Source organism: Rutilus rutilus (assembly GCF_951802725.1).
Source record: "Rutilus rutilus genome assembly, chromosome: 1".
Taxonomy (NCBI): Eukaryota; Metazoa; Chordata; class Actinopteri; order Cypriniformes; family Leuciscidae; genus Rutilus; species Rutilus rutilus.
Genome location: NC_140209.1, coordinates 17,256,001 through 17,267,620, shown reverse-complemented (window position 1 = coordinate 17,267,620; position 11,620 = coordinate 17,256,001). Strand labels below are relative to the sequence as shown.

At 38.3% G+C, this 11,620-nt stretch overlaps 1 protein-coding gene and 1 long non-coding RNA gene across 2 annotated transcripts in view; one reads left to right on the top strand and one right to left on the bottom strand.

Annotated features, from left to right (window-relative positions):
* The window catches only part of LOC311291374 (uncharacterized protein), a 668,579-nt gene that overhangs the window by 199,571 nt on the left and 457,388 nt on the right, over positions 1-11,620 (top strand). The gene's annotated exons all lie outside the window — the stretch shown is intronic.
* Positions 10,076-11,376, bottom strand: LOC311291572. The gene is made up of 3 exons (XR_014627581.1): positions 11,345-11,376; positions 10,316-10,384; positions 10,076-10,142 (listed from the first exon to the last, which is right to left on the bottom strand). It is a non-coding gene; the product is annotated as an uncharacterized lncRNA (long non-coding RNA).

The following is an 11,620-nucleotide window of genomic DNA, read 5'->3' as shown; positions in this document are numbered from 1 at the left end:
TTCCCCCCAAAAAATCCCTTAATTCGTAAAAAAGTTTCGAATCCTACAGCTTTACGGCTCTACGTCACTAGAAGACACATTTGCTTATAATGCCTTCGCTTTACGTTTGGATGGAAACCCAGCTATTGTAGATACTGATTATTTGTCAGAGAAAACAATTTCATCATAATGAAATATAGTTATTTTTAAGTGACCCAATACAGTGTCCTCAGAGTGATTTCTATGTGTCTATTTTTATTTTTTTTACACAATCTTTTTGCATCATATCTCTAACACATTCTGTTGCTTGTTCAGTTTACATACAGTTTTTTTTTATTCGCTTTGGTACTATTTTCACAAGTAAATTCATGAAAATGTCCGGAGACAAAGTGAAGCCAATTAGAAACTCTTACTTCCTGGGGGTCGAGCGTACTGCGCAGACTCAAACTGAGCTTGACGACATATATGTGACGTGAGAAAACCGTCTGTCTTCTAGTAGCTGTGCCAAGAGAAATCTGAATCATTACCTTCCGAAACTCGCAGAGACGGAGAGTGTGAGTAGGAGCTGTCCATGATCTTGGAGCAGGAGAAACTTTTTGTTGGTGTTCTGATTAATTATTTTGTCATTTTGCCTCGACGTCCTCCCGATTGCCCGCGAGCTTCTCCTCCTGTCCATACGGTAATTTCCTACTGTGCGACAGACAGTCGCGTGGCTGTGACGCAATCGTTAGCCTATTTTTACAAAAACTGCTTCTACAGGGCCATAACATAAGCTACAAGGTAATGGAGCCTTATACATTTTCGTGTTTCTTTAGAAATAAACAATGGACAAATGGAGTCTTTAAACGCCTCAGATGTAAAGTTATTCGCTGTCAAAGTGACGCCAAAATGAATGGGAGTCAATGGGATGCTAACAGCAGGTGGGGTTCCGCTAGCCAATGGCGGCTTTTATTATTTTATATAAAATAAAACACACACCCAAGTACTTTTTCAGCTGTAATTGCATTATTGCATTTTGTTAATGTCAGTTTTGCATTTGGAGATAAGTTTTAGACTATATTTTTGGAGGGAAAAGCTTAGTGTTCATGTTCGCATGGGTAGTAGCACTGGCTTTAGCGGCTCTTACTTAACTTTTCCATTATCATTCATCTGATGATGGACGTCTCATGATATTTATTTTAGCACAACTGGGCTGTATTAGGCTATTGATTCCTGTGATTTTGCTTATAAATTCCGATTCAGCCATTAGCCTACCTTTGATCACGCAAAGACGTCTGCGGTGGCGGTCCGTTCAGAATTCGCTTAGAAGCTATAGCTCACTTCTTCTGATGAAAGTGGCCACCCCCAGGACCACAACGTGAAACATGATCATGTTAAAACTAAGAATATAATGTTAAGATTAAGCCATACACATATTATCAAAACTATAACGGATTAAAAACGAATTTACGCTTTTATGTTTGGGTCTATAGGTAAGTGCAGAGTGAAGATTTTCATCTATGGCTCTGGGTTAGTGTACAGAGTAGGCTAAGAGTAAGGCCAAGGGTAGCTGTAACTCAATCCAAGTAACTTAAGCAATTCACTAACAAAACACTTGTAACTTATGTTACAGCTATTGAGACATCAATTAAGCATGGCTGATACAAATGAAGGTTTTCAAATAAAATATGTTTTATTAAACAATGACAGACAACACAAAATGTGTGCTTGTGTGAGTGTGTGTGAACAAGAAAAACAAAAACCAGGGGCAGGTGATCCATGAAACAGACAGGACTGGTGATGGCCATAAAAATCCTAGAGGTCCAGCATTGTTCACACAAGCTGCTTCACTCAAGACAACAAAACATAATGAAAAGTTAGTATATCCCAAAAAATTAAATTAAGATTAAAATTAAGTCGCTATAAAGGTGGCAGCGATTCATTACCGAGCTCTTACTGTCACAGCTGACGAAGTCGCGCTACCTAGCAGGCAGTGCTTGAAAATTGGTTGAAACAACCAACATAAAATATAAATAATTACGCCGTGCATACAAATGAAGACCAGTATAAGCATCGCAAAGGGCCTCTGATACAATATAGACAGTTGACAATTCAAAAGAGGTCGATATTTCAGCAATTTACCTCTGGAACAACTCGACGCGCAGCAATGTAAGTGAATGGTGTCCAACGACCAAATGACAGTGTTTGGAACTAATCCGATCTTCAAATCCCGGAAGTAGACGGTTAAAAGCGCCGCCATTTTTTACAACGGAGGTCTATGGGAGTGTCGCAGCTCTTTCTCTCTATGGCTCTGGAAAGGATGTATTACTTTATGTATTAAAGAACAATAAGGTTGTGAATTCATTTGTCAAGTGTTTTTTGATGCATTCACCCACCAACCACGCCCCCACCCCTTAACCACGCCTCCTCAAACCATGCCCACCCCCCTTAACCATGCTTCACCAAACCACGCCCCCACCCCTTAACCACGCCTCCCCCAAATGACGCCCCACCCCTTAATCACACCTCCTCCAAACCACGCCACCACCCCTTAATCACACCTCCTCCAAACCACGCCCCCACCCCTTAACCACGCTTCCCCAAACAACACCCCCACCCCTTAACCACGCCTCCTCAAACCACGCCCCCACCCCTTAATCACACCTCCCCCAAACCACGCCCCCACCCCTTATCCACGCCTCCTCAAACCATGCCCCACCCCTTAACCACGCCTCCTCAAACCACGCCCCCACCCCTTAATCACGCTTCCCCAAACCACGCCCCCACCCCTAAACCGACAGTAAACAGAGAACAATGAGGAACTAAATACACAGAGCTAACGAACATGATGAATGACAGCTGGTGAGATGGGTGTCCATGGTAACTGATGATGGCGGGAAACTCAGACATGGGAAAAAGGGAACTAAAGAATACAAACTAAAAGTCCATGAGAACAAAACTAAAAGAACATGCTATTACACACTACTTGTACAGTGCTGACAGAAAATGTTGCGGTTTTAAAGCAGCACTCAGTAGCTTCAGGATTTCTTCGCTGTATTCTCGCTTTTTGCTCGCAGGTTTCTCTCTAGAGCTCCCCCACAGCTTCGGAATAGATATTTGACAACACTGTTGTAAGAACTCGTTGGCGATTCTCAGACACCAGAGGCTAGTAGATCAACTACATCAAAGCAGATGGGACATTCTTTAAAACGTCTTCTTCATTCGGGTTCGGACAGCGTGAGGGAGCGCAATAATGACAGTATTTGAGCAGATTTCTTTTGGCCGTAAAGAAATTGTTTACATCGCGAGACCTGATATCACGCGATACTTCCTGCCGCGGCGGCCGGCGGCCCGCCGTCTCAAAGTTGCAAGTGCGAATTTTCCGCTCACGGGCACCAGGGGGGTGCGAAACGACCACCATTCAACCCGAAATAAGTAATATAACCATTCCAATGACTCCGAAGCTGTTCAGTTAAGGTAAAAAAGTTACTTAGTTCACCTTTAAGTGGACTCGTTTTCATGGTAGGCCTACAAAATGTTTTTCTTTAGTAAGCTACACAGAATGTTCTACATTACATATTTAGCTAACAGTCTGAAGTTACCAAGCAGCAGTGTATGTTAACGTTAGCTCAGTCAGCGTAAGGCTAACATCAACAGGTGTAGACAGAAAATCTGCTCTCTGCCTGGACTCGATCTGTGAAGCAACCCACACTTTGGTGATCCTCTACCTCTCATGATGCCACAGTGGATACAGGCAATAAGACGTGAAGCATCCGCTGGAAGAATGGGTTAATTGTGGGATCCTAACACTCAACATTTTGTCACTTAGTCAAATGTCAGTTTTATATATTATATTTCTGTAAGCTAAGCTATACGTTACGCTCTGTCTCAATTGCCTGTATCCACTTTTGTGCCCTTAAACGCTTGTTTTTTGGGGTCAACAGCTTATAAAAACTTGTTTCTAGGGTTTTGTAGCTTGTTTGCTGTACACCTTGTCACATAGCAGCTTTTAGACATTGTTCTTTGTTATAAGTTAGAAATGACAAGGAGGCGGCTTCAGGCAATACAAAGTCAATGGAGACGGTTGGCCTAAATGCGCTGTTTCTATTTCAATTATTTTAGTGAACAGTGTATTTGAAAACTATATCAATATATAGCCTAGTAGGGAGTTAATAATTTAACTGGGAAAATGCACAAGAAAAATGGGCTCTTTGTAAAAATATGTTTTATTTTGGTCTATAGGGTTAGAAAAAACAAAAACAGAATAAAAGCTCAAAACAAACTGTAGGCCTATATATATATAATCATATAATCTATATGTGATCAAAGCAACTCACAGTGACCCAAAAGGAGTAGGCAGAAGCTTTGCTTATTACACATTACAAAAGCACAGACGTTGACATGTAAAACATATATTTCCAGCATCAAAACGGTACAAAATGTTATGTATGAAGAAAAAAAAACTAACATTAAAATAAGCTAAAACAACAAAATTCAACGATTTTTTTAATTGTTTTGGAAACCATCTTGGAAACCTGGATATACAAGATAGCCATTTAAAAGAGGGATTTTCTAGACCTGGAAAAGAAGATCTAAAACCAGTATAGTTAAACTAATACACATGCATTTCTGCCTAATTGTTGTCTTTTGTCCTCTTAGTGTTCTGGCTTTGAGTTCTAGCGCTTCCAGAACTGTTTTAATAACCTTTGGTCTAGTTTTAATTTAGCAATGTGAAAATTAAAGCTTTAGCTTAAGTTCTGCCAGGAAGACTCAATTACTTCTTCACTTATAACCTTCATTTATATCCAATCGCGTCTTTATACTTTCTGTATAAAAGATCGGTACTTACACATGTTTGAGTTTGCAGATGCCGACGCGACAACAACCTCCACCCTCCCCACCACCACCAGGATGGTCCTGTCCATATACCTCCCAGGGGGGTCGGCTGCGCCCCTGCCTTCGTCTTCAGGCAGGAGATGCAGATCCGCTACCCTCGGATTACGAACTATGGACGGGGCCAACGCCAAAGAACTTATAATAATGCTTGCTGGGCTGTCAATAAATGTATGCTTCGTTACATCATTTTATCTCCCGAGTCTTTCTGGTAGAACTAGTGTGACTACGTATTTTCCATGGGCGTAGATTACGCGGGGGACGTGTCCCCCCCACTTTTTATAAAATGTAAATTCATCCCCCGCACTTTTTCGTAGGGCAAGTGTGTTCACGACAAGTTGAGGTTTTCGCAGGCCAATGTGTGTACATCCAGATTTAAAATTCAAAGAGTCAAGGTAGTCTATCTTAGGGATGGGACGAAATATCGTTTGACAAAATATCGCGATACAAAACGTGACGAAACGGATCGAGGTCGAAAAAAATGGGTCGCGAAATAAAGATAGATGGCACTGCTGCATGATTTGCGTAGTATATAAATAATTTAGTGTATTATATGTGTGTGTATGTATATGGGGCAGACATACAGTCTATGGTGGCAGGCTGGCAGCACCATCTGCTGATCAAGCAGGGTAAAACTAAATGAAAAAAAAAAATTATATCCGGGGAACGGTGCGGTGCGTCGTCACGTCAAGACAGCGCATGTTGCAACAACAACACTGCAGTCTAACTTACAGCGAGCTAACAAATATTAGCATTAGCACCAACTGCCTTGCCCCCAAACAGCCGACCATGGAGTCAAATGAGGTCGAAATTGAGGACGCTCCGCCTGGATACAAGTCATATGTAGTTTTTTTGAAGAAGAACCAGTCCTGAGATAACTTAACCTAGGATTAGAGCAGCACTAACTTTTCCATTACCAATTAGCGCTTTTCCATTACCAGTACCAGCTCGACTCGACTCAGCTCGGCTCGGCTCGCTTTTCGCTCCGTTTTCCATTGCAGATAGCTGCTAGTACCTCCACAATAGTACCTGGACGTCATAGCGACGCCGCAGGAAACTGCCGTGACTTAATCTTTTACGCGAGACGCGCGAGACACACCCGCTACCCACACACAGGGCAAAGGAGGAAATCGAGTGTATGCTGTTTTTGGATGTTTTTGTTTTTGTTTTGTTTTTATATTTTTTTCTTTTTTGATATCGTATAGTGACGTATCGTATCGTGACCCTGGCATATCGAGGTGCATCGTATCGTGAGTTTAAGTGTATCGTCCCATCCCTAGTCTATCTACACACGTGACTTTAACATTTCCATGGTAATCGACTCGTGCATCACGACACGCCCACGCTCGCACCCGCGCTGTATCCTTCATTTTCATAGAGGTCGCAATGAGTTCAAAACGGCAAAAAACTCTTCACTCCTTTTTCCCGAAAAAGTCAAGCACTGTAAGTTGTCATGAGGTCTCCGAATTGTGTTGCACAATGATGAATAACTCTGCCTATTTCTCGAGTTTAATAATTAATTGAATAATAATAAGTTTTGTTGGAAATTGTAAATATTCACTACTCGCACAAACATGCGCTTATTTTCAGTCTTTTTTTTATTCGTAATGTCTTTTATTTTCACAGATATGTAATTCAAATTAGAATAAAGATGGTGATTGTTAATGCTGAATTTGGATTTTCATGCATTAAAAGCCACTATATCTGCTTGAATCATGCAGCGTTGTAACGTGTAGCCTACATGATGTTTACCATATATAATTCAGTAACACTTTACAATTGTTAGATAAAAAATTGTGTAGACAAACTTTAAGTTGTCTTGAAAAAGCCTAACCAGAAAGTTTGAAGTAGTTTTAAAAGCTTGAAGTTTGACGTAGCCTACACAAAAAACAATTTGAAATATGTAACCAATATAGTACAATATACAATACTAGCTATGTGCAGTATAAAGTACAGACCATCTGCATTTCTTTCTTTCTTTCTTTCTTTCTTTCTTTCTTTCTTTCTTTCTTTCTTTCTTTCTTTCTTTCTTTCTTTCTTTCTCTTTCTTTCTTTCTTTCTTTCTGTTTTATTGCTTTAAACATAAATAGCATATTAAGCCAATTAAGCAAAAACCTGTCAACAAAGGTCTGCAAAAAAAAAAAAAAAATGGTATTACCCTTGCCATTCTGTCCCCCTCACTTTTGAAATGATGGATACGCCCCTGGTATTTTCAGTAGTATTTTCAGAGTGGTGAACTCACTGTTGAGGTTTGGGAACATGTTTTTGCTGAGTGTGAGAACTCTGTTAGTTTAACCACACATGTTTATTAGAGAAACGCGTGTGGTTAAAGAAGAAAGAAAGAAGAGGAACTGACATCTTAACCCACACAGAACTGATCATCTCTGAACCCAGTTTGGACTGAACCTGGTCAAACAAAAATAACTTATTTAATGGATATATTTGTCTGGTTCCTTTTGTAGGTGAATAAGACAAAACAAGAGAAAATTAACTTCCATATATTGCAGATCCTTTATGTATTCCTTAACAAGTTTTTAATGGCAATTTATGGAAGTTAATTTACTCTTGCAATATTAATAAGGTTATTAATGTGATATGTACAAATAACTGTTTTTATGTATTTATGGGACTGAATAAGTACATTTTAAAATGTTTTGTCTTATTCAGCATCCAATAAAAGGTACCAGACAAATACTTGTATTTATCCATTAAATAAGTTATTTTTGTTTTAGCAGGTTCAGTCCAAACTGGGTTCAGAGATGACCAGTTCTGTGTGGGTTAAGATGTCAGTTCCTCTTCTTTCTTTAAATGTTTCTCTAATAAACATGTGTGGTTAAACTAACAGAGTTCTCACACTCAGCAGAAACATGTTTCCAAACCTCAACAGTGAGTTCACCGCTCTGAAAATACTCCTGAAAATATGTAGTCACACTAGTTCCACATTGTTAAATTAACCCATTTAAGCCCACCGGCAACTATAGTTGCCGCAGTACATGGTTGTCATTTTCCTTTTGTAAATATTTTTCTAGATGTTGTCCATGTTTTATTTCTCAATGAAATGCAAGCAAACAACCAAATAAAGGATTTCAAGAAAAAAAAAAGGTATTCACTTCCTCCCTGTCACATGAGGCTGTCAACTTCCTACCCCTATTTCCAGGAAGCAGGGCGAAGGCAAACCCTCCCAAAGAAAGGTCATTTTCATATTACTAATAAGTATTTTTTGTTGACATATATATATCTACATAATCATGAAGGTCTCTAGAATCAGCCAAACAAAACAAATCTTACAAGAGATCTATAGTTTTTTGTATACTTAGTCAAAAGTCCAAGCGGCAACTATAGTTGCCGGTGGGCAAATGCCTTGTAAGTACATATATCATGGGACAATGGGGTATACTGTGTTAATAAATCAAGTTTATTGGTCTTGTTTAGTGCATAAACATAACTTAACCCTTTAAATGACATCTCTATATAGATATATATTTTTCTTCATTCTATTTATTTGTATTTATTTATTTTCATTTAACTTTTTGATACACAATGCCCTGTTATGGCTGCACTTTGTTCTGCACTGTTCCACAACTTTAACCCTTGTGTGCTGTTCGTTTGCGGTTTACAGTCAGTGAGAGACCCCAGGCAACAAAATGTTATTTTGTAACAATATATATATTTTAAACAAATGTAATTTTACTCAGTTTATTAATGTTTTTACTCTACATTTGGACATTTTTACTCCACAAAATGTTCAAAAAAAAATTAATACAAAATTTGCCTTATAAAATACCCACATTTCTAACTTTCATTCATGGGGATAACATGGATAATTTGACATGGTTTAGTGTAAGATTTTTGGCCAAACCTTGGAAAATGCAGTTTTAAAAGTAAAAAAAAATAAAAAATCACTTTAACCAGTAGATGGCTGCAGAGCTCTAAAAGTACTAAAAGTTTCAAACTAAAAGACATCTTTTCACAAGTTTTTCCAGTTAGATTCATATCTACATATAATGAAATCACAATTATAACAATAAAAGTTACTTTCTGTCAAAGTTTGGCAGTTTTTGTACTGAAAAAAAAATCAGTTTTTCAATAATGTTCCATTATGATTAGAATCAAACCTGATCAGGATGTTACAAAGAGAAAAGTTGGAGATTTTAGAGTTTATCATTTATTTCAAACATCTGTTTTTCATATAATTCTACAAATTTAAAGTGTGCCACTTCATTTCTGTCTGTGTGTTCTGTGTTGTTTCTGATTTTGAGGATGAATTTTGTCCATTGATCAAATTCATTTGATTCTAATCATAATATAACATTACTGAAAAACTGATTTTTTTTCAGTACAAAGAGTGCCTAAACTTTGACAAAAAGTTACTTTTATTATTATAATTGTGATTTCATTATATGTAGATATGAGTACAAATGGAAAAACTTGTGAAAAGATGTCTTTCAGTTAGTCAAAAAGCAAATAGCAAATAGTGGTGCTCTGCAGCCATCTACTGGTTAAAGTGATAAATTGTTACTTTTAGACCAGCATTTTCCAAAAGATTGGCAAAAATCTTTTAAAAACACTTAATCATGTCAAATGATCTATGTTATCCCCATGAATGAAAGTCAGAAATGTGGGTCAAAAAGACCCTGAACAGCACACAATGGTTAAGGCAAATGGATTTGTTGTTTTTTGTGTTTTCATATTCAAGAGATTATAAGCTAGATGCAGTTTTTTTCGGGGTCTGCATCAAATGTTCTTCGACTTTTATACATAATAAATTTGTTTATGAATAAAGATTGATCTGTTGAAAGCAGTTATTTTGAGATAAATGCCAAATGTTCTCCTCCTATTCATATTTTACATTGAAGGGGTGCATACAACATATTTGCCCACGGCACCGGCAACTATAGTTGCCGCACATTCAAATATGATTTTCAAGAAAGAAAAATAAAACCTGGGGAAAATAAATGCAGAACATGTTCACATAGGACACTATTAACAGGATTATATGCATGAAACCATTTGGAAAAATTTGGGCACAAATGGGTTAAAACTACCAAAGGTTATTAAAACAGTTCTGGAAGCGCTAGAACTCAAAGCCAGAACACAAAGAGGACAAAAGACAACAATTCAGTACAATTTGTTTGTTAACATGTAAAAGACATTGAAAGTATTAACAATGAATGAACCCATTAGGATTGAGTTATATTAGACTGATATTCATAAAGTTGACTGCAGTTCTCCTGAGCTCCAGCTTTTGCTCCTCTGATGGAAGCATAAGTCACTTTATCATCACAGCGAACCTGAATGAACATCACAGTTGTTTCAACCCACAATTATTACAGCATGTTGTTTAAACTCAATTCATGAAGAACTGCATATAATCACACAAATCAAGAAGAACTGCATATAAGAGGAAAATATAGAAAAATCCTGTTGAGAGAAGCTGGACAACATCGAGGAAGTGTTCGCTCACCTTGTTCTTTTTGCCTCGTTTTTTACTGTTCGCAGCGACTTCAGTATAAGTCACATCATCTGTCTGCTCCTAAACATCAATGGAAATATGAAAAAAATCAAGCTATTAAATGCCATCCATCAATGATATTTTCCTCAGGTTCTGCAAATGTTCAGGTAATATATGTGTAAAACGTGTGTCCTGGCAATTTCACATAAATGTTTTGTGAAAATCACTTATACAGACATGACGTTATGATGACAGATCCTATTGTAACATGACAGGATGATTGACTTAACTTGACCCACACAACAGGAACAACACAAGATGAAATCCACAACTAGAGCAATGGGCAATTAGTAACAGTAGCACAACACACTCAGGGTACGTTCACACGAAAACTATATGCTTAAAAAGTTTTTCCTTTGAGTTTTCTGCGTACAGACGACACCGTTGTCAAAACGATCCCCATTCACATGGATCCACGAAGAACAACTAAAAACGCTGTATTCTGCTGCCAGGCCACTAGATGACGATGAAACACTATAGACTGAACACCTAATACGCATGTGCATGACCTCATCGTCTTCACAGATTCACGTTTTTGTTGTTTACACGGAGAGTGTTTTCAAAACTTTGCGTTTTCAGGGACCCAAAACACCATTGTCGTGTAAACGAACGGGCAAACCGCATAAAAAGTTTTACGTTTTTAGTTGAAAACCGTGTCAGACGGTTGTATGTGAACAGCCCCTCAGACAAAGAACAGGTGAGCACACACTCAGACTGAAGAGGACTCATCAACGACTAAACAAGAGGGCGTGGTCACTGGACACTAGGAGGCGGGACAAGAGGAACACATGGCCGACACAAATAGAGACAGAGCCATGTTCTCAAACACAACACAGACAGAGACAGATTAAACTAAGACGAGACTGACAGAACTGTCTGCTGAGAACCCTGACATTTTATAATCTGAGTAATAAGAGTGTCATATTTCAGGGTCAGTCCTTATGAACATTAATAACTCATGGATCAACCTGCAATACTTACCACAGAGTCACCAGTCCCTCTTCTGTTGCCTGAAACATAATGTCACGGGAAAGTTTATGATCAAACACACACACAGTCTCTAATGCAGATGACAATCAGTTTTTAAAAGAGTCTAGAAGAATCTAGTGCTGTAGAATAGAAACATTATTTTTGTTAACTCAATGATTTCTGAAATATGAAAAACTCACCCGCTCTTTTTTTACGAATCACCCAGAGAATAAGAGCCAGAAGGAGAAGAGCGAATGAAGCGGCAATAACAATCACAATCACAATCAC